This window comes from Stegostoma tigrinum, chromosome 24 (genome assembly GCF_030684315.1).
Source record: "Stegostoma tigrinum isolate sSteTig4 chromosome 24, sSteTig4.hap1, whole genome shotgun sequence".
Lineage (NCBI taxonomy): Eukaryota > Metazoa > Chordata > Chondrichthyes > Orectolobiformes > Stegostomatidae > Stegostoma > Stegostoma tigrinum.
In genome coordinates, this window is record NC_081377.1 from 23,339,544 (window position 1) to 23,363,889 (window position 24,346).

Below are 24,346 nucleotides of genomic sequence, written 5' to 3' on the forward strand. Positions count from 1 at the left end.
AATCGATGCCATACACTCATAATATTTGTCTTCTGCTGACAAGGCCAGCCAATTAACGCTGTGGGTGCCACTGGCTGTACACTAATCATTGAAGTAAGCTGACAGCACTAAGCTGTCATGTTTCCTGTGTTGCAATCAAAGGACAGAGGGTCATCTTGATCCTCACGTTTAGTTCTAAGGTCTGCCCAATTTAAACCTGATATTGCACTTGGCATTCTATCTTCATACGTCCACACTGGTATAAGCCAACATCTCACTGAAAAAGGTGAAGAAACTGAATAAGTTTTGGGAAAAGTGGCTAAATCATGGGATATATTTGCAGCCAGATTGAAAGGTTTAAAAACTCTTGATAAGCTGGAATTCTTCTCTATGTACATTCACCATAAATCAAATAGAACAAAGAATATTGAACAGTACAGCGCAGTACGGCCCTTCAGCCCACAATGTTGTGCTGAACTTTTACCCTAAGCCTAAGGTCTATCTAACCTCTAACCCTACCTTAAATAAATATGAAATCATGAACTAAAAGCAAACTTTAGCAGTATACTGATGGCAACAATGTTCTGAATATTCAGTGTCAAAAGGCTGTAATATTTTTAGCAGATCAAGGGAACAAATTTATTTTTTCAAAATCTTTCTTGGAATATAGTGTTCTCCCTAACCTGATTTAACAGAGAATTCTGGGGAAAATAACAATTATCTCTGTGATTGGTTATTATCCCAGCTGATGTTATTACTCGACAAGTCACAATGTAGATTGAAATCTGGCTTGATGGATCCCATCATGTTTTTTCATTTTTAAACAGAGGTCTTTTAACAAAGCAGAATGCAATATCGTAGGTCTGCCTTTAACAGTATAGTAGAAGCTTCTTATTCAAATGAAAAGATGATGAATAGAATAAATTGAGCTATTTGTATATAAAACAATTTAAAAGATTTTGAAATACACAATAAAAATATATGCCCATCAATAGTGGCCCTATCATTATACAGCATGCAAAGAGCAGAATGAATCAATTCCCCTTTCTGTCACACCCTAAGGGCTTAACTTAAATGTTTATTTCAATTCCCAATCTAAAGAGTTTAGTAGCCTCGTCTTTGATTATTCATAATGGATCTTTGACTTTCTCAGCGTCAAGTGACCCCATTAAATGTTCTAACCAAACACATCTACACTGGAATTTCCAAACTAAAATCCTTACACTGAAATAATATGTTTTTGAACTGTTCTAAACTATCTCCTTCTTTAGAGAAACTGTTTTCATGCAACCAATTTACTTCACAACCTCTGTGACCTGAATCGAAAAGCTTTTCAAGCAATGGGTGTTTTTTTCTTTCATAGAATCCCGATGGTGTGGAAACAGGCCATTTGGCCCAACATGTCCACATTGCCTCTCTGAAAAGCATCCCACCCAGACCCATTCCCTGAATTTTCTCTCTCTAGCCCACACATCCCTGAACAATATGGGCAATTTCGCATGGTCAATCTACCTACCCGCACATCTTTGGACTGTGGGAGGGAACCAGAGGACCTGGAGGAAACCCACACAGATGATGTGCAAACTCCACACTGACAGTCACCTGAGGCTGGGATCAAACCCAGTCCCTGGCTCTGTGAGACAGCAGTGCTAACCACTGAGCCACTGTGCAACTCTCTAAGTGAAAAACATTCTGACCATTCTAAATTGAAAGTCACCTAATGCTCCTCAATATTTACTTTCCCTGGTGATAAAAAATCTCCCAATGCAAACAAATTTCCTTTATCACCCCACGGACGCCCAATCTCATACTGCATTTTTATAGAAAATAGTTACAGAAGTGACTGATAATTTTATCATTAAACTCCTGCATACACACAGACCAAAACTCAAATGTCACTTAAAATTTCAAGCCCAAAATAAATGTAATAAATAAAAAGAAATGAACAGTTTACAACACAAATCCTTGTTGTTGGAGAACTCCTGGATGTTGCTGCATAACAGTTTCCATGGTGATCAGTGCTAAGGTCTGGTCGTAGAAGTTGAGAAAGCTATTACAATTCTGTGAAGATTTAATTGTGAATTGATTTGTGAATTGCAGAGGTAGCATTGTGACTTGTGTTTACTGATCCATGAGCAGATGCCGCAACAAAAACATTTAATTATCTAGCACTTTTAACGCAGTAAAACAACCAGAGGCAATATACAAGAGTGTCATTAATCAAAATTTGGCAGCAAGTCACTAATGGGATATTATGGCAGATAACCAAAGGGTTGGTCTAAGAGGTTGGATATAAAGGCCATCTTAAATAGAATTGCTTAGAATTTAGCCAACTGAAAGTGGCCTCTTGAAAGTGTATAGCAAGTAAAATCAGGGAAGTTCCAAAGGCCAAAATTTAAGCAGGACTGAGCTCTCACATGTTGTATGACTGAAGGCCAATATAAAGATAGGGAAGTGTAAGAACATAGAAAGATCTGAAAATAAGGTTGACAATTTTAAAATTGAGGGATTGTTTAAATAGAAGCCATTATTGGTCAGCCAATGCTGAGCATATGTAACATGGACAAAAGATTTTCACATGATCTACAATTCTCACAGTAGAACATTAAATTGAATCAAATTATTTATTATCACTTGTATTTAAGGGAAAATACGGTGAAAAGCTTCAATAGTCACCATGCTCTGGCGCCATTTTGAATAACTTAAAATAACTTAAAAATAAAAAAGAAGACAAAATGGAAAGAGAGTCCAGCTTTGCTTTTTATCCTTTGCTTCAGTTCAAGGATTCACACCGTTGCAGCCCAAATGTTTTTCTGGACCCACCAATGTTGGAGTCACCAATCTTCAGGCATCATCTCGCACTGCTGGGCAACCTCACCGGTGGCACCATCAATATTGATGTTTCCTCCACAAAAGCCTCACCATCACCAGCTGGATTCACAAATGTCAGAATTACATCTCTTCAGGCACCAAGCATTAGAATGTCAAGTCAAAGAAAAAAAAATGTAAAGATGGCAGATTTCCTTCCTTCAACTGGTGAACTAGGTCAGTCTTTACAACAATGATAATTATTGACATGGGCAACATTACTGAGATTAGCTTTTTATTATAGATCTATTCATTTAAATTTCACCAGCTGCTTAGTATAGTGTGAACACCTGAGTCCAGAGCATTAGTGTTTGCCTCTGGATTACAATGTCATTGTTAATGAATCAGTCTCTTTAAAGGATTATATTCCACAGATATTCCTTCCATGTGATGTTGTAGCAGGTGGGAGGATAATTAAGATGGAATCAGTCCCACTAAAAGAATATTACACTTTGTGGGATAATTGATTGTACTCCAACATCTACTAAATAAATATTGTGAAAACAGGCTCCTTTACAGCAGTTCCAGTTAGCCATGGTTGGTACTTTCCCCAACCGTCCCACTCCATATCCCAGGCAGAAATGAGCTCACCTTTACAAAGAATATCTCTCAAGAAGCCCACAGCGTGAACACAGTTTAACAGACTGATCCTGAGAAAGCACAATTCATTGAATTTGTTTTATTTATTTTTCTTTAAGTGCTAACAGTCCGACCTCAATGTATTGCCCAATTCATTCACTGCTCCAGACATAAATTGTTAATTAATTTAATTTTTGCAAATGTAGTTCCATATTCCTGAAAGAGGTACTGTTCATTTTTGAAAGCCAAATTTACAAGTTTAACAAAAACAGAAATTGCTGGGAAAGCTAAGCAGGTCTGGCAGCATCCCTGGAAAGAAGTCAGAGTTAGCATTTTGATTCTGAGGTTTCAGAAGTGAGGAAGGGTCACTTGACCCGAAGCCTTAACTCTGATTTCTCTCCACAGATGCTGCCAGGCCAGCTGAGCTCTTCCAGCAATTTGTGTTCCTGTTTCTGATTTACAGTGCCCTTTTGGTTCTTACATGTGTAACATATGGTTTCAGTTATAGATTTGAGTTACTTCACTGTTCTTGATTAAGTAGCTTACGTTTGTGGGATTTCGATAGTTGATTTTTTTGGAACATCATTGTGAATGCACTGGCAATGCTAAGAAGGCATTTCTCTTTGCTCTGAGCAATGAACAAACAACAGTTACAAATTTTATTCGATAATATATCTGTGGAACGCTATGACACATTTTTCATCATTAAGGGCACTGTATCAACTCATCTGCTGTCGTGAATACATTCCACCTAGAATGTCTTCAGTGATCTGCAACAAATAAGCCTGCTCAGCAGACTTGAAAACTCTTTAACTTTTAAATGTCTTACCTTCGGGCTAATGCTCAATAATACAGTTGAAATAAAGTGACAGACTCAAATTCAAGGCCACAATTTTATTCATACCTAAATGGTTTTATCACTTGACTTTGATATCCTCTATTTTCTTCACACTTACCTCCACCTCTGCAACCCCCTGGTTGTTTTCAAGGAAGAGCAGAGTAATAGGGGACAAAATTAGATTATGATAGGTTCTGTTTCCACATTACATCCCCCAGAACATCAAGGTGACTTTTACTAACAGGCCAACCATTGTGTAGTAATTCTAAAATCATTAAATTAAGTTACAGTGTTGAGTTGCTAAGTGATTATTCAAGGATAAGGACGCCGCAGGGTATTTGTTCACCTGTCTCCATTAAGTTCACTTGCGAAAATATCGTCTCCTGCTTCCCAGATGCATCGAGCAACCTGGTTTTGGAATCCCTTGATAATATATTGCTCCCAGGTTGTAGGAGCTGATCTAAGCCATCCTTTTTTTAAACAATATGAGCAAACAACAAAAGAGTAATAATGCTGCAGGGAATGATTGACACAACAGTTTATCAATTTCAACATTGCATACAATCCTCCTGTCATCAGTCTGACCTGTCATCATGACCCACTATCACTCGTATCCTTACATACAGATAAGGAAGGACACTACTTTGATTGGGACAACACATCCACCCTAGGACAAGCCAAGCAGAGACATGCACGAGAATTCCTAGAAGCATGGCATTCCAACCGGAACTCCATCAACAAACACATTGACTTGGAGCCAATCTACCATTCCCTGAGAAAAAGAACAGGAAATGACATCACCAACCCAAGGAAACCTAACCAGATAAATAGAAAGTGGGATATAACACCAGCACCTCGTCGGAGGCTCACTGATGATGTTACCTAGAATGGTGACAAAACGTCTGAAAACTAACCTTCCAGCTCAGCGAGCAAACTCACATCCAGAACCTCAACCTGAGCTACAAATCTTCTCAAAACTCACTATCAGTCTGAAGCTCCACTGTTAGAGATAAGTCTAGTCATCATGTCGTTTAAACAAAATTGTTTGCTTTATTTATTTTAGGTTAGATGATTTTGTCATGTCTGTTTGAAAGTGAGTTTATTTCAAATTATCTCTGGCAATTCAAGCATATGGTAGCATTATGGTGATATTACTGGCCTGCTAGACTAATAATCAGGGGAGGAGAGTTCAATCTAATTATTGCAATTTGTGAATTTGTATTCAGTTAGTTAAACAAATTTGGAATAACATGTTAGTACCACAGATGGATGCTATCAATACTGGAATTGTTATTTTTTGGGAAACCGATTGCATAGTAAAGGGTTATGTAAATCATTACCCTAAGAATATCTACTGAGTATTTCAATCTATAATCAGAACTGCAGAAAAGTAGCAACATACAGTCTTTACACTAGGCATAGCCAAATATTTTAGTTTTGTTTGCAAAACAATTGGAATAGCATGGTAAATCTTGGTGAGATGTTTAAGATTTGCTTTTGTCTTACTTAATAATAAAGAAACGTTAACCCATTGAAGTGAAATTATGTCAGTTACCCAACTCAGTGTCAATCCATGCTTTGGATAATGATATAGCATTGGCATACCCAATCTGGTTGACCGTCTGTTTTGTAATATCAACTACTGGCAGCATAAGTCTGGTCTAATTTGTTGCTACTAAGTGAGCCCTAATAAGAAGATGATTGTTTCTTAAACACAATGTAGCTCTTGGATATCAACAAACATTATGTTAGTAAGATAAACACTGCTATTAAGACTATGCACGATATACTTCTTCACTCTGCGGGATCCAAAGCTCTTCTGCTTTTATCCACCCAAGCCAGTATGACATCATCAGATTGATGGAATTTAAGCATTTGGAAATGTAAAGCTTTCTAGACTATTGACTTATACAACAGGTCCTCTCCCCCACGCTTTTTTATCCATGGCTAACATGGATAAACTCATGTATATAGTTACACTTACTAAAGACCCTATCTCCCCCAGGTTTCAGACTTCTCAATTTCTGATTGTCTGGAGGTTTCATGATTCTTTAAGAATGTTGCCACATTAGATCTCAATGATTGATTGGACTTTGGCATGAGAAATATTGACTTTGATTTTGTCCTTGACTCTGCATGGTCTCTAAAGTTTGTGCACTGAGGTAATTTTAATCTCTTGGATGTTATTAACTGGAGACACCATTCCTTCTAAACCAGATAATTGGTGCATTGATTTGTCTGGAAGACCCATCATCATCTGAATGTCTTTCATAGTGGAACTCATCCCAGGTGAATCACCTGTTTTCCCCACAATGTCACCTGGGGGAAGCTTTCTTTGCATGAATTTCTTTCATAAAAATCGTTACTCTGTTGAATCAAGTATTTACTTTGTGTCCAAAATACTCAATATTTGAAAGAGATTTTTTCTAGACAGTATTTTGGAGCTCTGTGCCAGGCAACTTTTTTTTTGAACTGTGCCCTGAGTCTTTGAAAGCAATTGCCCAACCTTAGTGTCAACTCCCAACTTCAATCTGTAATTGGAACGTTTCATTTGCAATCTGCTCATTTTTCTATGTTGAAGCATGTAACTTCATTAATTCAAATTGTAGATATAGCTTCTGTTATTGTCCCATTGTCAAATTCAACATGTACATATTCTCAGCCATGCTACTTGAGGATTGCTGCTGACATTGGAGGACTGCTCCATCATCGATACCAGTAATTCTTCCTTCGAACCCAAAGAATTGAAATATTCCCTTAGAATTTCTGGAACCTCTTAGCTCTTCTAGTTATTCTTTTCTGTGTTGTAAACCATAATATCAACTGTAGGTCCTATTAAACAAAATAGTGTACTTACTTTTTATGTGATATAGTGACTAGTTTGGAAGCAAATCTGGATCTTAATAACTGTTTTCTCCAAGATGTCCAATCCTGTGCTCTATCAAGCCCATGTTGAAATTAAATCTGCCAGGCAATAATATTATTTATGCCATTCCTTCCAGACATGATTATTTATTTTCTATCTTCAACGTTGCAAAATCTCAATGCTGCTCTATTCTCCTTGATTGAAAGGCTTTTAATCCTATATTATATCCATTCTGATTCTTTCTCTATGCCTTAAAGGTGTTTAAATCTGCTGTTTTGCAATGCTGTTTTAAATTCCTTATTTTAAACTTTCAATTCTGTAAGGTAGTGATGTTATATTTCACTTCTGCTTACTTGGGTTTTCCTTGTGTTTGCCCAGTCAAAATGGAGGTTGCCTGTTTCCTTGCAGGCCAAAGAAATGATTTCTCATCTTTCATGACTGATAAAGTAATGGCTGGTTTTCTCCATGGCTTTGCGAAATAAAACCTTGTGCCTCTGGGCTCAATAAATTCGTCCCGCTTGAATGCACTTTAAACGATAGATTTCTCATTCTTATCACAGCCTCAATAGTCCTCTTATTTTCTTTTTCTGTTAGTCTATGTTAGGCTTCTAAATTGTCCACTTTCCACCTTAATGCTTGCATGACAATGTTACTACTGCTGCAAAATTGTTTAGATTACTTTATAGCCTGGGATTTCCCTAATGTAACTATGTCTCATGGTCACCACTCAATACAGCGACAATATTCATTATGAGCTGTAAGTATACCTTTATGACTTCCAGATGTGTCAGCGCATTCTACATTGTTAATTTGAAGTTTTCTACTTGCCCAACGGTGATTTTAACTTTACTTACAGATCTCTAATGCATGATCACTTTCAAGCTGAACCTCATATTGGGACTGCTCCTTCTGCTATTCACTTCCTCCTGAATCTGTAACTGTCGGGTGTGACTAGCTTCCTGCTCACACTTGCTTCTGTGCTTATAACCAGGTCTGAGGTAACATAAAGTGCTGTCTCATTCTTGTTAATCTTCACCTGAGTTTCTGCACAGGCTGTTTCACTTTTCAGCTGCTATACATATCAATTGACTGTACGAATAGCTTTTAAAGTCGTAAAGTCGTTAAAGCTGTAAATGTCTCATACTGCTCCTTGGTCTACAGAATTCTCTATTGTTCAGTATACTGGAAATCTCACGGTTGTGAAGTCAAGCCAGTTTGACTTCTTCTGATTGGGTGGGCTCTACGTGTTCTGTAGCATTAACCCTTTCATAATCATTAGCTTATACAGGTATGTGTATATCTATTCTATAAATTACAAGTCTTTTAGAGCACCTCTTAAGCACTCAGGTTCTACCAAGCAGAGAACCAGGGCAGAACATTGATGGGAAAATCAACACCATCAAGGTACAAGTGATAATGGGACAAACCATTTGAACTTGGAAATATATTGCCATTAGTTCATTGTGGTCATGGAACTCATTAACAATGCACTGGCAATACTTTGATCCCAGGGCTGCAGGGATTCGATTCCATCTCAAGGAAATAGCAAGAACTGACATGCTGTGTTGCTCCAATTCCACATTGTATTGACCCTTCTCAAGGAAAATTAGAGATGGACATTTAATGATGATCAAATCAATAAGATATATCATGAAGATGGACTCTATGTAACAGAATGAGGTAATTCTGATATAATATCTCACCCAGAGTAAACATGCAAGAAATGTCATGGATGAACAAGACTGTTCTACTCTGCTAAAGTAAAAATAATTCTACATTTTTTGTAACCCAAACTCTATTTGGCAAATGTGTTGTGTGATTGTAATCTAGAATATTGCAATTCCATGTTCTTCCTGAAAATATATTTTATTTTCTAGTTTGAGATTTTTGCCACACGTTTACATTACCTTTTCCCATTGTAAATCCCTGTGTATATTTGTAATGGAAACTATCTCTGTAAACTGCACTTCCATCATTGTGCCAGTGGTGTCTCTGTAACCTTAACTTTTATATCTCAGTTCCTCAGCCTATAGTGCAGTGAAAATCTGGTGCTTCAACTGACTCTACATCCCTGCTTCTGAAGCTGGTGGAATTTCATGTGGTTAATAAATCTAGAATTAAAAGCTAGTTTCAGTAATGCTGACCACTGATCAATAAATTTAAAAAAAAATCTGGTTCACAAATATTCTTCAGGGAAGGAAATCTGCTCTCCTCACCCAGGCTGGCCTACATATGGCTTCACTTCAATGGCTTATGAAATGCCTTTGCAAGTCACACAGTTTGAGAGTAATTGTGGAAGAGCAGCAATTGCTGACCTTGCCAGGGACAACCACGTCCTGTTTATGAATAGAGAAACTACTTCACCTTGTCTTCCTCCTTTCAGATACTTGCGTGGCCAAACATGGCATTTTATTGTTTACAGCCCTTAATGTTGGATTCCCCAAAGTAGAGCTAGCTTCTTGTGACTAACTTATTGATTCCCTTCATAACTCTAAATATATCTCTCTGCCTTTTCTTTTTTAGAATCATTGTCATGTCTCAGTTATGGTATCACTCTTGTAAAACTTTTTTGTACAGCAACAAAGAGACTTAATATCTTTTCAATCAAATGAAAACCTAAAGCTACCAATCTACTTTTTTATTCACTCATGGGTTGCAGGCCTCACTGGCCAGCTTTTATTGCCCATCCCTCGTCGCCCTTGAGAAGATGATAGTAAGCCATCTTCTTGAACTGCTGCAGTCCACATTCTGTAGTTTGGCCCACAGTGGTGTTAGGGAGGGAATTCCAGGATTTTGATCCAGCAACAGTGAAGGAACAGGTGAGACAATGGCCTAGTGATATTATCACAGGACTGTTAATCCAGAGATCCAGATAAGGTTCTGGGGACCCAGGTTCGAATTCCGCCATGGTAGATGGCGGAATTTGAATTCAATAAATATTTGAAATTAAGAGTCTAATGATGACAACGAATCCATGGTCAATTGTTGGAAAAACCAATCTGGTTCACTAATGCCATTTAGAGAAGGAAACTGCCATCCTTACCTGGTCTGGCCTACATGTGACTCCAGATCCATAGCAATGTGGTTGACTCTTAACTGCCCTCTGGGTTATTAGGGATGGGCAATAAATGCTGCCAGGTCAGTGATGCCCTTATCCCATGAATGAATAAAGGGAGTTAGCAAGTTAAACCTCACATCTCAACTTGGGTATTACCTGATTAATGGTGGAACCTAGCTATGCTTCCACCAACAGTGTCCACATCTGGAAGTGTCTAGGGTTTGATTCTTGTCTGTAAGTTACAATTCTGTGAGTATGCCTGTGTCAGGCTGTTGTTTGACACATCTTTGAGATAGCTCTCCCAATTTTTGCACTAGCACCCAGATATTAGTGAGAAGGACTTTCTAGACTGACAGGGCTGTTTCTGCTGTTGTCTTTTGTGTGGAGCCCTACTGGAGCTTTTTGACGTGGAGTGTGACACACCAAAAGGAACATCACCACATCCTGATGGGATTAGCATAATTAACACTCTACTACATTCCTCTGAATAAAAGGATAATGCAATCCTTTTTTGATCCAGCTGTACAAGGCTTTATTGGAGTGATCCAAGGGGAGTGTGATACAACACAGATCGTCACGAGTTCCTACATTATTGAGACCAGTGCAAATTTCACTACCACATTCCTCTGATTAAAAAGAATTTTCTTTTTATCGATTTCTTAACATTGCATTTCACTATTTCTGTACTGCACTTAGAAAAGGAATGGTTCAGAGGAGCAAAGATCAACCAATTTTGAAATTACAGCATCGCAGAAAGCTAGACAAGGAGTGCATCATTAGTTTCTTCCAACTGAGGGCCCTTTTTAATCAACGCTTGAAGAAAGTGGTGCATACTTGAAGTCTTCTTCCAGACAGCCATGGAGAAAGATTAAAGAAGTCGAGAATTATCTGTGACAACTTACTGCAGCAGTACAGCACTGCTACAGTTTCTGCTGCAATAACCTAATCATTTTGTTATACTTGTGGATTGTTTCACACTTTTTAACTGCTCTGAACTTCACTATGGCCTAGTTAAGCAAATTTTGAGTTACCTTTGACAGCTGATTTAGAAGCAAAACATAGAGATCTACAATTTGGCCAAACGTACAATAATCAGTATAGTGTTGTGGGTAAATCACCATAAATTTCCCTTACTTCAGCTACTTATCAAGAAATCTCTCAGATAACCAGGTACTGAAACAGCGACAGTAGGAACTGAAGATGCTGGAGAATCTGAGATAACAAGGTGTAAAGCTGGATAAACACAGCAGGCCAAACAGCATCAGAGGAGAAGGAAGGCTGATGTTTTGGGCCTAGACCCTTCTTCAGAAAGGTCTAGGCCTGAAGCATCAGCCTTCCTGCTCCTTTGACGCTGCTTGGCCTGCTGTGTTTATCCAGCTTTACACCTTGTTATATCAAGTACTGAAACAATGAGTTAAATTTTATTGTATGAAGCAACCAAAGTAAGATGCCTCAAATAACCAAGTTAAGCCTCACAACTCAACTTGGCTATCACTCAATTAATGGTGGAATTTAGCAATGATTCCACTATATCTGCAACTGTCCAGCGTTTTATCCTCATGCAGTGTTGTCCTTTGATGTTCTGCTACTGAATTGCTCCGGTGTTGGATTCTTTTACAATTTTCTCTATTTCAAATTTGGAGTGTGACATTATTAATATCATTTAGATTCTTTCATCTCCAGCACTGATTACTCTTTTGGAGACCTCCAGTCTGTAGCTTGCTTTCTTATCAGAAGTAGCTCCCCTGTTCCCTGTTACATTCAGGGTTAGCTATCTGCTTAAAACACAGCTTTCCCTCCAATTAACCTCTCTACTTGAGGACATACCTTCTGCAGGCTGTTTTAATTGCTTAACTTTCATGAGGCAACAGGTTATCGAACAGTGTTAGCTCCTTACTCCCAGGAAACAAATTGTTTATTTCTGAAGAAATAAATCCATTTCCGAAGAAGCTTCCTGACCTGAAATGTTCACTTTCCTGCTCCTCTTATGCTGCCTGGCCTGATGTGTTTCTCCGACTCCACACTGTGTCATCTCTGACTCCAGCATCTGCAGTTCTTACTATCTCTGAACAACTTGTTTATATTCCTTTGACTCCTTCCCAGGGATGTGAAATGGGCACTTTCTTTTAATTCCTTTATAACAGCTTCTCTCTGTCCCTTTCGTCTCGAGAAAAAATTATTCAAAAATGAATTATTGCTGATTCTTTCAACCCATGAAGTTCTTAAAGTTGCAAACTTTAAGTGTGAGTACTTTGTATTGTTTTTGAGAGGCAACTTTGGTCCAATGGACCAAAGGACCAATTAGAATATTTTAAGTGCAGACAAACCCAAGTTCTGTTTAAGCTTAACATAGCCATATTCCTTCAGGATTAAATTTCTTTAATTAAAAATTAATTAATCCCATTCTTTTGTTTGCAATTTTTATGGCTTCAGTAACCAGAACTGCTACTTTTAACAAAAATGGAAGATATTGTATATACATAGATAGATATTATTTGCAAGGTAAAAGACAGAGTTAATGGTTCGGGTCTGTGACGTTACTTTAGAACGCTGCTCTTCCGTCCACATTTGCTGCTTGACCTGCAAAGCATTTTATTTCAAGAATTTTTGTTTGCTTTTATTTCAAAATTCCAGCACCTATAGTATTTTGTGTTTTGTTACTTTTAGTGATTTGTGAAGGTGTTGCAATAAATTCCTTTGCTTCTCTGCCCCAATCAGATTCTTAGTTTCCAAAGAATTGATGGAATCCTTAATCCACGTTCTTAAGTGCATCATCCTGCATTCATTTGCTATTTACATGCCTATTTATCAAAACATTAATTGCTTTTCCTGTACTTGTTGCAGATTTCCTCACTATATTAATTAATATTCCTCCCTGTCTGTTCTGTATGATCTGTTTGATGGACTGCACATATCCATGTGTCCACATTAAAATGAATATTGCTCGTTCCTGGTCCATTTGTTTCTTATACTTTTCCTGTTAGCTGCCCAGTCACACCCCACACAATTTGGATTGAGCACGAGCATTAACTGTTAGATGGTTTCTGCAAATCATGATACTGCATTCCTTATTCCTCACTCCATGCCATTAATGTCATGAGATAACATTAGCTGATCACTGGGCACAAAAGAACAGGTCATGGGATACAACTCTCTACCAATGACCCTGCACTTCAGCCAGCTGTCCAGAAAGTAATTTGTACAGAGCTGTGAAAGTCGTGACATTGAACCCCATTTGTTTGAGATAATCCAGATCTCCGATTTCCCACTATCCTCAGATACATCGCTCAATCCAGCTTTGAACTTTGACTTGACTGACAAGAGCAGATGAGAATGTTTGTGAAGATAATGACAGTTTAGTTGGGTCCACCAGAAAACTGTACAGTAAGCCTATGGTCATACTGTCGATAGTTGTAATGTAACTTTTTTTCTTCATTTTTCTATTCTGTAACTAAGGCTTGTACCCAGGTACCTTTGCACATAAGATGGCACCGTAAGTGGAGACTTATAAACTTTTCACTGCACTCATTTGAGTAAGTGTGACGATAAAGCTAATTCAATTCAAGCTAGATTAAGATGAGGTAGAGACAGCTAATCATAACAAATACAAATGAAAAACTAAATAAAACTGAAGGGGACTCAGAAAATGGTTGAAACATAATTTCTAGAGAAAGCAGTTCCGATGCAAAAACTTTCCCTAACTGAATTGTTGCATATTCATAGCATTTTCATTTTTTTTGTATGATGAGCTTGATAGTCTGATTAGATTTTAAATTGTTAATGTAGGCACTAATGTGAAGGGTAGTTTATGGAGCTAAAACACTTCTTAAAAGTCAGATTTATTGTAGAGGAAACTTGCAAAAATAGCGTGAGTCCTAATGCAAACAGAAGCATAGTCATGTAATTAAACTGAAAGAAAAATAATGTTCTTTGAGTAACATTTAATTAGAAAAGTCAATAGACCAGCAGGATTTATTACAGATTGATTAGCTGTATGTCACACTGTCTGATAAGTTTGACGTTGCCTGGGATACAGTCATTCCGTACACTTAGTAGCAACATTAGCAGACAGGAAGGATCTTGACCTTCATGTTCTATTGAGATGTTCAGTCACAAACCACATTCTCTATGCATCAAAATGTCACTTCTAATGCATTCAGCAAAATAGCATTTTTCGTGTTCCCAGGAGTATTGTGAACTCTTTGCAATGTTATAGCGAAGGGCTTGTGTTGGGATGAGCAACTCATTGCAGATGAGTTAGCTCGGTATAGATTAGACAGTATCTCAGCCAGGCATTGCTCCCCTCACACCCTGAAACACACAAACAATAAGTCAGATATTACTGGGTGATGGCATCTTATGATGTGCACTGATATTTTAGCCTTTCTCTTGCAGCCAGTCTTCTGCTCAAATTTACTTTACGCTTTAACTTGCTGGAAGTGCGAGCTGATGACAATGTGGCAAGGGTAATGAGACAGCTAAGATCTTAGTGAATTGCAAGAGCAAGATTATTTCTGCATTATCAATGATATTTAATATTGAGAAACAAACAGAGGAGTAAGAGTCAAGTCAGGCCCAGAAAGAAAAATGAAAGTAGGGATATAATAATTGTTTAGGAGATAGGAAAATAAATCAAAGTTGGAAAAGAAGAAACCCAACTTAAACCTTTAAATTATTCTGATTCTAGGCCAGTGATATTGGGTTGACCTTTTCTAAGTGGGTCACAAAATTTGATCAGGCTTAATGACACTTCACTTTCCCTTCAAAGTACTTAAATGACATTTGAGAAATCAGTTAAAAGTGATAAGCCCAATTCAATTGAGGTAGATAGTTGGTGCAAAGGATTGTCTCCAGCAATAGAAGGGATTATCCTATCTGTCTTGTCAGCCACCATTCACCTCTTGGGCAGTCCCTGACTACTAAGGTATTGAACCACAGTACTCCATCTGCCTCAGTGGGTACTTGGAACTCAAAGTTTTTGATCAACAGATTGATAGAATCCATTTTACCATGCTGACAAACAATACAAAGAAAGAGATAAAAGGTTTTGGTTCTTGAATTAATAAACTGGACCATCAAGGAAATTGCATGGAGCTGACTTGTAGTTGCTGGATAACATGTTACATAATAGCAATGATTGGCGTATTTCTTGATGGACTGCATTTTGATGTGGCTTGCCTGCAGAAACCAAACTTACCATAAGCCAATCACTGAAATAAAAGACATTCATCTGGCAAGGGAAGCCTTCAGAGAAACTAAGTGTGCAGGTTATGAGCTTTGCATTAAGGAACTTTTTATTCTTGATGACAGAAATCCCAACAAATAATTCAGGACTTGTTCAGCCCATCTGCTTCTCAGCTCAGACAAGGCCAGTTAGCCTCATGATAATCAATAATAGGTGTAAACCTGAAACGTCAACCTGCCTGCTTCTCTGATGTTGCCTGACCTGTTGTGTTCCTCCAGCTCCACACTGTATTGACTCTGACTCCAGCATTCTTTACACAGAGAGTGGTGGGCATGTGCAATGTGCTGCCAGAGGTGGTAGTGGAGCCACATGCTTTAGAGATCCTTAAATGACTCTTGGATAGGCACAAGGAGGTTAGTAAAATGTAGGGTATGCAGGGTAGTTTGATCTTAATACGATAATAGATCTGCACAACATTGTGTGCTGTACTGTTCTATGTTCTATGTTCATCTGCCACCCTTGCTATCTCATGATATCTATATTCCAGCGCTCTACTTTATTATAGAGGTAATCGATGAGCTCTCTGAGCAAATTAACGTTGCTATCAGCAAAGTCCCTATGTCAGAACATATTTATCCACCAGCAAATCTCATTGTAAAATGGGGGTGAGCATGAGATATGGCCCTCCTGCCTCTGAATTCATGGTCTAGATAAATAAGAAAGATACATGACTTAAGATATGCTGCCTGCATGAGCTTTGTATTACTAACATCGTCCTTCAGAATAAATGATACTGTCTGGGCAATCCAGGATTTGGACCCAGCTGGATCTGATCATTACAAGATTTCTGAACAGCATTCTCAATGTACACAGCTACCAGAGCACTGACTGTGATAAAGATCACTCTCCGGTCTGCTCTAGGGTTGGGATGCAACACTTGACATGTTTTTATTTAAAACAGGAATGCTACCTTACTATCTATATCAGTTTATCTGCCTATCCAGGTAAAAAACAACAGTTTCACAACTCAGAGATAGTAAGAACTGCTGACGCTGGAGAATCTGAGATAACACGGTGTGAGGCTGGATGAACACAGCAGGCCAAGCAGCATCAGAGGAGCAGGAAAGCTTGACGTTTTGGGTCGACACCGTGTTATCTCAGTTTCACAACTCAGTTGGACAGGAACATTTCCACATGAAACAAAGAAACGAAATGAAACATACTTTGTGACAATGTCCAAAATATCAGAATTTGAACACAAGAGAAGTAAGAATGGAAAAAACAAAGCACAGCTGATTGGTCTTGGGCTGTCACCACTGTGCTGGAACTTGTCGCTGATGGCAAGCAGTCAACTCTCATTAATTACAAGAGAGATCTGTGCAAAAATATCCTGAATGTACTATGAGCTGTTCAGTACAAAATCCAACAGATTGCTAGGTGGTGTGACAAAGACAATTGGATGCAACTCCAGCAGAATATCCCCATGTCCTTCAAGATAGAGAATGTCAAAGAGATGTATGAAGGCACTATTATGAACAGATAAACCAACAAAGAGTTAGTAGGAACTGCCGATGCTGGAGAACCTGAGATAACAAGGTGTAGAGCTGGATGAACACAGCAGGCCAAGCAGCATCAGAGGAGCAGGAAAGTTGACATTTCGGGCCTAGACACTTCTTCAGAAAATCAGTGGATCCAGAAAACCCAGCTCTACACTTTGTTATCATACCAACAAAGAGTGCTAGTTCAGTTGGAGGGACAACTGGTCCGTGGCAGCAGACACACTACTGTTCATAACTGTATCCAAAACCATCAGAGATGGAGGAAATATTCTGAGCTTTTCAGAAGAAAATATCAGAAGCAAAGATCTGTGGAAGACATGAGTTTAAGGAACCCAGGTTCAATATTAAACAAGCTCTATTTGTTCTGGAGCCTTGGAAAGAGACATTATGAAAGTAAATGGAATTGGGTGAATGCTGACATTTGTTCAAAAGAAACCAATTACAGCCATGGCAACTGAACAAAGAGCTTAAAAATGGAGGTGGGATGATCTTTCACTGAAGTTTGAGCATGTATAAAGTTGTTGTTAAGGGTAAAAGTTTTGCATATTTATACCTGACATAATAGTACTTGTGAGGCTGGATGAACACAGCAGGCCAAGCAGCATCTCAGGAGCACAAAAGCTGACGTTTCGGGCCTAGACCCTTCATCTCTCTGATGAAGGGTCTAGGCCCGAAACGTCAGCTTTTGTGCTCCTGAGATGCTGCTTGGCCTGCTGTGTTCATCCAGCCTCACATTTTGTTATCTTGGAATTCTCCAGCATCTGCAGTTCCCATTATCTCTCATAATAGTACTTGTGTTGCATGACACAATGTTTTCTCTTTTGTGTCAGAAATATTTGTGTTCTTTCATTAACAAAACTTTGGCAGACTCTCGTGATATGCTAGTTGATTGACTACCTTGGTAAACAAATACCAAAAATAAAACTTGTTGACTATCAAGCTAGATTTCACTTCGGAGTCTAATTTCTCCTGTTACTCCATCACCTGGAATCGTAACCTTATGGGGAAAGCGCCAGGTCTGGTGCTTTAACCTTCAGCGCAAGAAACTGGCATTTCTGCAGCAGCTACATGATCTTCCTATTGTCTGCTGGAGGAAAGGAGCAGGCATCCAGGATGCTCAAGGTGCAAAGGTAGTGAACCTGTACAATACAGACAGTGAAACTGTTATCAAGGCTTCTTCCTACTGAGCGTTGTGGGAAATGATTTTCCCCTGTTGCCCTATCTGACTGAAACTTGTGTCTCAACTTACTTCTCCTGAAACCCAGTGTGGTACCTAATCTGAAAAATCAACAACTGACATGATGTTCAGTCAAACAATTGCAATAGCAAGTGTTTCTCAAAGGATCCCATTATATATTGTCTTCATCAATCTTACCAAGATATTTGACCACGTGAGTAAAGGCAGTGTATGTGAGCAGCTGGAGAAAATTTGTCATGTATTGAAGCTGTCAATGTGATTTCCTCTTTCCATGACAAAATGATGGGTAAGATTAACAATAAGGGGCAACACCAGACTCCTTTATATTCTGTAGTAAGGTCAAACAGGGCTATATTCTGTCACTGACACTTTGGCATATCCTTCTCTTTTTTACTGTCATTTGTCTTCAGCTCATCTGCAGACTGTGTCTATTTGCAGCCAGAACTGATGGAACGCTATTCGGCCTTGCTTGTTTAAAATCTTTACAAAGGTGCACCAAGCCTTCACCAGAGATTTGCTGTACATTGATGGTGCTGCACTAATATTCTGTACTGAGAAACAACAATTAACTGACTCACTCATGCCAGGAAACAAGTTTGATTGGTCATCAGCATCAATAAGAAAAATGTCATGGATGAGGACGTTATGATGCATTAGCATTGGCAAGAAGAAATGGAAGTTGGTCATGGCTTCTCAGCTCCACCATCAACAACAATCTGTCACTTAATGTGGAGATCAACATCTGTATTACAAAGGCTGCAGCAGTCCCTTTCATTCATTTATGGCATTTGGGCTTCACCGGTTGGGACAGCATTTACTGTCCATCTGTAATTGCCTGGCAGGAGTTGATGGTAATTTGCCTTCTTTAACCTGCGCAGTCCATTTGGTGTAGGCACGTCGCAATGCATATAAGGAGGGAGTTGCAGGGAGCCAGCAACATTGAGGGGACTGTGATATACTAAGTCAGAATAATGAGTACCTTGTAGAGTAACCAGTGGGTGGCAGTGTAATCATGTATTCCCTCCCCTTGTCCTCTATATAGTGGTAGTCTGAGGAACATTGGTGAATTTCTGCAGTGCATTTTATAGATAGCACATTGCTGCTGCTGAGCGGCAATAGTTATGGCGAGTGAATGCTCATGAGCGTGGTGCCAATAAAGTGGACTGCTTTTGTCCTGGGTAATGTCAGGTTTCTTGAGTGCTGTGGAGCTGCTTTCATCCAGGCAACTGGGGAGCATTCCATCACACTCTTGACTTGAGCTTTGTTGATGATGGACAAGATTTGGGGAGTTAGGAGGTGAATTATGGGATTCCCAGCCTCTGATGGCTTTTTGTAGCTGCAGTATTTACATGTTTATTTCAGTTCCGTTTCTGGTAAATTCCAGAATGCTGCAAATTAAGGATTCAGCAATGAAATGCCATTAATTGTCAAGGAATGATAGTTTAGTCTCTCCTGATAACGATGAGTATGCCTGGCATTTGTGTAGCACAAATATTCTTGTTACTTGTCAACCCAAACTTGAATACTGTCCAGATATGAGTGCATTTAGGGATGGATTGCTCTAGTACTTGAGAAGTTTCATATGGTGCTGAATATGTTCAATCATTAGCGAATGTCCTCACGTCTGACCTTATAAAAGAGGAAAGGTTGTTGATGAGGTATCTGATAATGGATGGCCCTAAAATTCATCCCTGATGAAGTCCTGCAGTGATAAGGTGAGATGACTTTACCTCCAATAACCATAACCATTTTTCCTTCTGCTGGTGCAACTCTAACCAGCAAAGAGTCATCTCCCTTCCCCCCATTCCCATTGACTCCTGTTGCACTAGAGCTCCTTGGTGGTCACTTGGCTAAGTACAGCCTTGATGTGTCATTTCACCTGAGGAGCTCAGCTTTTTTGTCCTTACAGTCAGACAGTCAAAGCTGGAATGGGTTCAGAAACTGAATGGTCCTGACAGAATCCAAAGAGTGTATTCTCAAGCAAATTATTGCCGAGCAGCCGCTATTCAGTCGCATTGTTGATGATCCCTTTCATCATTTTACTGATGATCAAGAGTAGCCTGAAGTATACTGACGCGGTGGTAATTGGCTGGGTTGGAGGGGCAATTTTCCACATTGCTGGTAGATGCCAAAGTAGTAAGGGCACTGGAACAGCTTGGCTATAGTCTGACAAATTCTAGAGCAGAAGTCTTCAGTCCTATTGCCAAAATGTTGTTAGGCCCATGGCCTTTGCAATATCCAAAGCCTCCAACTATTTGTTGATATCACATGTAGTGAATTGGAGTTAGCTAAAGACTGGCGCCTGTAATGCTGGGGACTACTAGAGGGGGCTGAAATAGATTATTCACTCGGCACTTCTGTCTGAAGATTACTCCAAATGCTTCAGGTTTATGTTTCGCACTGATGTGCTGCCCACACCCCCATCATTGAGGACGTGGATATTGGTGGAGATTCTTGTAGTGAAATCTTTAACTGCCCACTGTCATTCAAAATTGGATGCATCAGGATCACAGAGCTTAAATCTGATCCATTGGCTGTGAAATTGTTTGGCTCTGTCTATCACTTGCTGCGTATGCTGTTTGGCACTTAAGTAATCTAATTTTATCACATCACCAGGTTGGCATATCATTTTTAGGTGCTGCTTCTAGTATACTTTCCATTGAATACTCTTCATTGACAAGTGTCGATGCACTCGCTTGATTGTAATGGTAAGATAGTAGATATGCTGGGCCATGAGTTTGCAAATTCAATTTGAGTATAATACTGTGTTACTGATAACTTGCAGTACTTCACGGATACCCAGTTTTGAGTTACTAAATCAGTTTGAAATAGAACATAGAACATTACAGCACAGTACAGGCCCTTCGGCCCTTGATGTTGTGCTGACCTGTCATACCTATCTGAAGCTACACTATTCCATGTACGTCCATATGGTCATCCAATGACGACTTAAATGTACCTAAAGTTGGCGAATCTACAACCATTACAGGCAAAGCATTCCATTCCCTTACTACTCTCTGAGAAATCTATCCTATCCCATACAACGAGTGGGATAATGACGAGTATCCCCAAAACGAAGACTGGACTCTCTCCATTGGGTCCATGACAATGTCTATTGTAAAGTAATTTGCACCTAATTGCATCCGATGCCATCAAATCAAGCAGATAGGTCCTACACTCTGATGTGTGTGGTGAAATTTCATTTTATAACAACAATCCCTTGAATTTTGTGGTCTTCTTGCACATTTATAATAATGTGTAACATTAGTATGCCATTCCTTTTCCAGACCAAAGTTTTAAAGTGTTTGCAGATAGTCTTTACAAAATGTCGCACCATAATAATGATCCATAATTCTTCCTAAAAAGACTAGAACTATCTTCACTTCTGAAAAAAGCTCAATCCATCTTTATATCCTTTCATGGCATCTGTCAAACATCCCTTTGGGTCTGAATGGAAACACCTGCTGCAGGGTGAATCAAATCCAAAGCTAAACACACACACACACACACACACACACACACACACACACACACACACACACACACAGAAAAACACACACACACACACACACACACAAAAACACACACACACACACACACACACAGAGAAAAACACACACACACACACACACACACACACACAGAAAAACACACACTCACACAGAGAAAAACACACACACACACACACACACACACACATAGAAAAACACACACACACACACACACACACAGAAAAACACACACTCACACAGAGAAAAACACACACACACACACACACACACATAGAAAAACACACACACACACACACACACACACACACACACACACACACACACACACACACACACGCACACACACAGATGAACACACACACAAATTGAATTCCTTTATTCCAATCCTCTGGATGATCTTGACTATAAGCCCTCAACATGGTCTTTAAATATTGATGCCACCTTTCCAATGCTGGAACACTCTGGCCCTCCTGTGTACACCACACATCCTGAAGGCCCCTGTGGCTATGACCTCTCCCTGAGTTGGGTACTCTTGCTGCTGCCCCTGGGCTAGGTGCTGGCCCTGGTCTAACTGCATCCACTTTCACCTTCTAAGGAAGGCAGCCACAGCAAGCAACATCCCACCAGCAGTAAGGCTCAGGACTCATGGTGAAAATGACCTGATGTCTCCAAAGAGTCGGCGTTGGCATTCTGTGCAGATGAGAGCTGCTCATGCTCCTTCTTACAGCAAGACAGTTTCATGCCCCAATAATGAGGGCTGTGTCTCAGTTATTCATTCAGCTTCTGCCTCCATGTGTGCACAAACTTCCCATCCCAGACCCACATCATTCATTCAATTTCTCCTTGCATTCGGTACAGACCATCACTCTGCTTACATGACTGGTGATAAGGTGATGTTTTGCATCTTCATAGCACTTTTGGGAGTTGCAAGAATAATGGGTAGGTTTTGCAAACATCAATGCCATGGTGAAAATTGTCTTTAACCACTCTCTAACCCTAAGCAACTCCACTCTACATACATAGCAAATGGGCTATGAGATAAATGCTAGTATAATGTAGCTGGGCTTTGCAAACAACTATTCATGTATTTATTGCTACAATGCTCTGTCATCCAGGAAACATGGATCCTACACTTTTGTCCAATAACTGGTACTGACTTTGCCCACCCTGAGCATTTTCGCAGGCATTTTCCAGTTGCACTGCCTATGCAGGGCCCTGCCTCATTGCAGATACCCCTCCACTTGAACTTCCATTACCCAGTTAGCCCATTTCCACCCAAAGCCCCACCCCATATTCATCTGGAGACCCATCATTTTAAAAACAAAAACAAAGTTGGTGGAAAAGCTCAGCAGGTCTCGCAGCATCAGTGAAGGAGAAAATAGAGTTAACGTTTTGGGTCCGGTGACCCTTCCTCAGTTCATGCTGTAAGTTTAAAATTGCTGTTTCAATGTGTCTCACAGCAGGATATCCTACCCCTTCCCAGGACACATTTATGCTGACAAGCGATCTGTTTGTGTGTCTGTGCAAAAGATCACTTCAATAAAATAAAAACTGACAAAAATGACAAAAGCTGAAGCGCCAAAGCACTTTGAGGCATTGCATAGTAGAAAAGACAATGCAACACATGGATGCTTCAAGCATGCAGGCAGGTGCTAACTTAGCGAGTGAGAACAGAGCAAATGAGCAGCCTTGAGATGCAGTCTGATTCAGTCTGTGAGCTAAGTGCCCACTCAGGAGTGCAATGTGTCCCTGCTGCAGTCTTTCAGTGTCAATACTAATTGCTGGTGTGCACTGTCTGTGGTTCCAAAGTGACCTGACAGTATCTCGGAGAGATGCCACAATGTTCATGAGGGGTTAACAAATGCCAGATTCCAACGTTCATGGACAACAGATGTATCTGCTGGTGCCTGTGGATTGTGCTCAGTGACCCTTTTTGGTCCAATAGAAGCAGCAGTCTGAATTCACAGAGTATTTGCTCTGATTTCATGTCTAGTTCTCTCGATATTTGGTGTGTTTGGAAAGGTTAAAAGCTGAACATTAATGAGGGGAGTTGGGCCACTTACAAGGTGCTTAGCTGGCAATAGTGTCCCCTTTAATTAGCAACCATTGCTGCTTAATGAGAAACTCACTGTGCTGTTTGTCAAAAGCATAAAAAGATGGAGCAGCATGCTCCTGATGTTGAGACCAGCTTTGTTAAATGTCTCATCTGACTCTGCCACAATCTCGTAATAGTACATTGTCACTCAGACTCCTATGAGATTACACACAATGGCTTTTGTTTGCCCAATATTTGGGAAAATTTCTGCACAGCCAATACTGGAGGTGAAACAACCAGGCTAACAATTTAGAAACAGTTGAGAGGCTGATAGAGAGGGGGTGGTAAACAAACCTATAATTACCACATATTGTCAGTTCAGGATGTGATTTAGTACAAAGATTTGCCTTCTTAGGAGTGGGCAGACATCCAAATTATACCTTGTGGCATTTTAGTCACTAAGTTCTTCCCATTCATATCAGCATGCCTAACCGAACATTTATGCAACTCCAGGTAAGTCTGAATTGAAGGATACAGTAAAATATTAAATGAGGTAGAGCCCAATTTTAAATGGCTGTCGACAAAAGCAAGCCATTATTCCATCTGGACATTAAAATCCTTCCAATTTTAAGTCTGCTGAGAATATGGTATAAAGTAATAAATTAGATT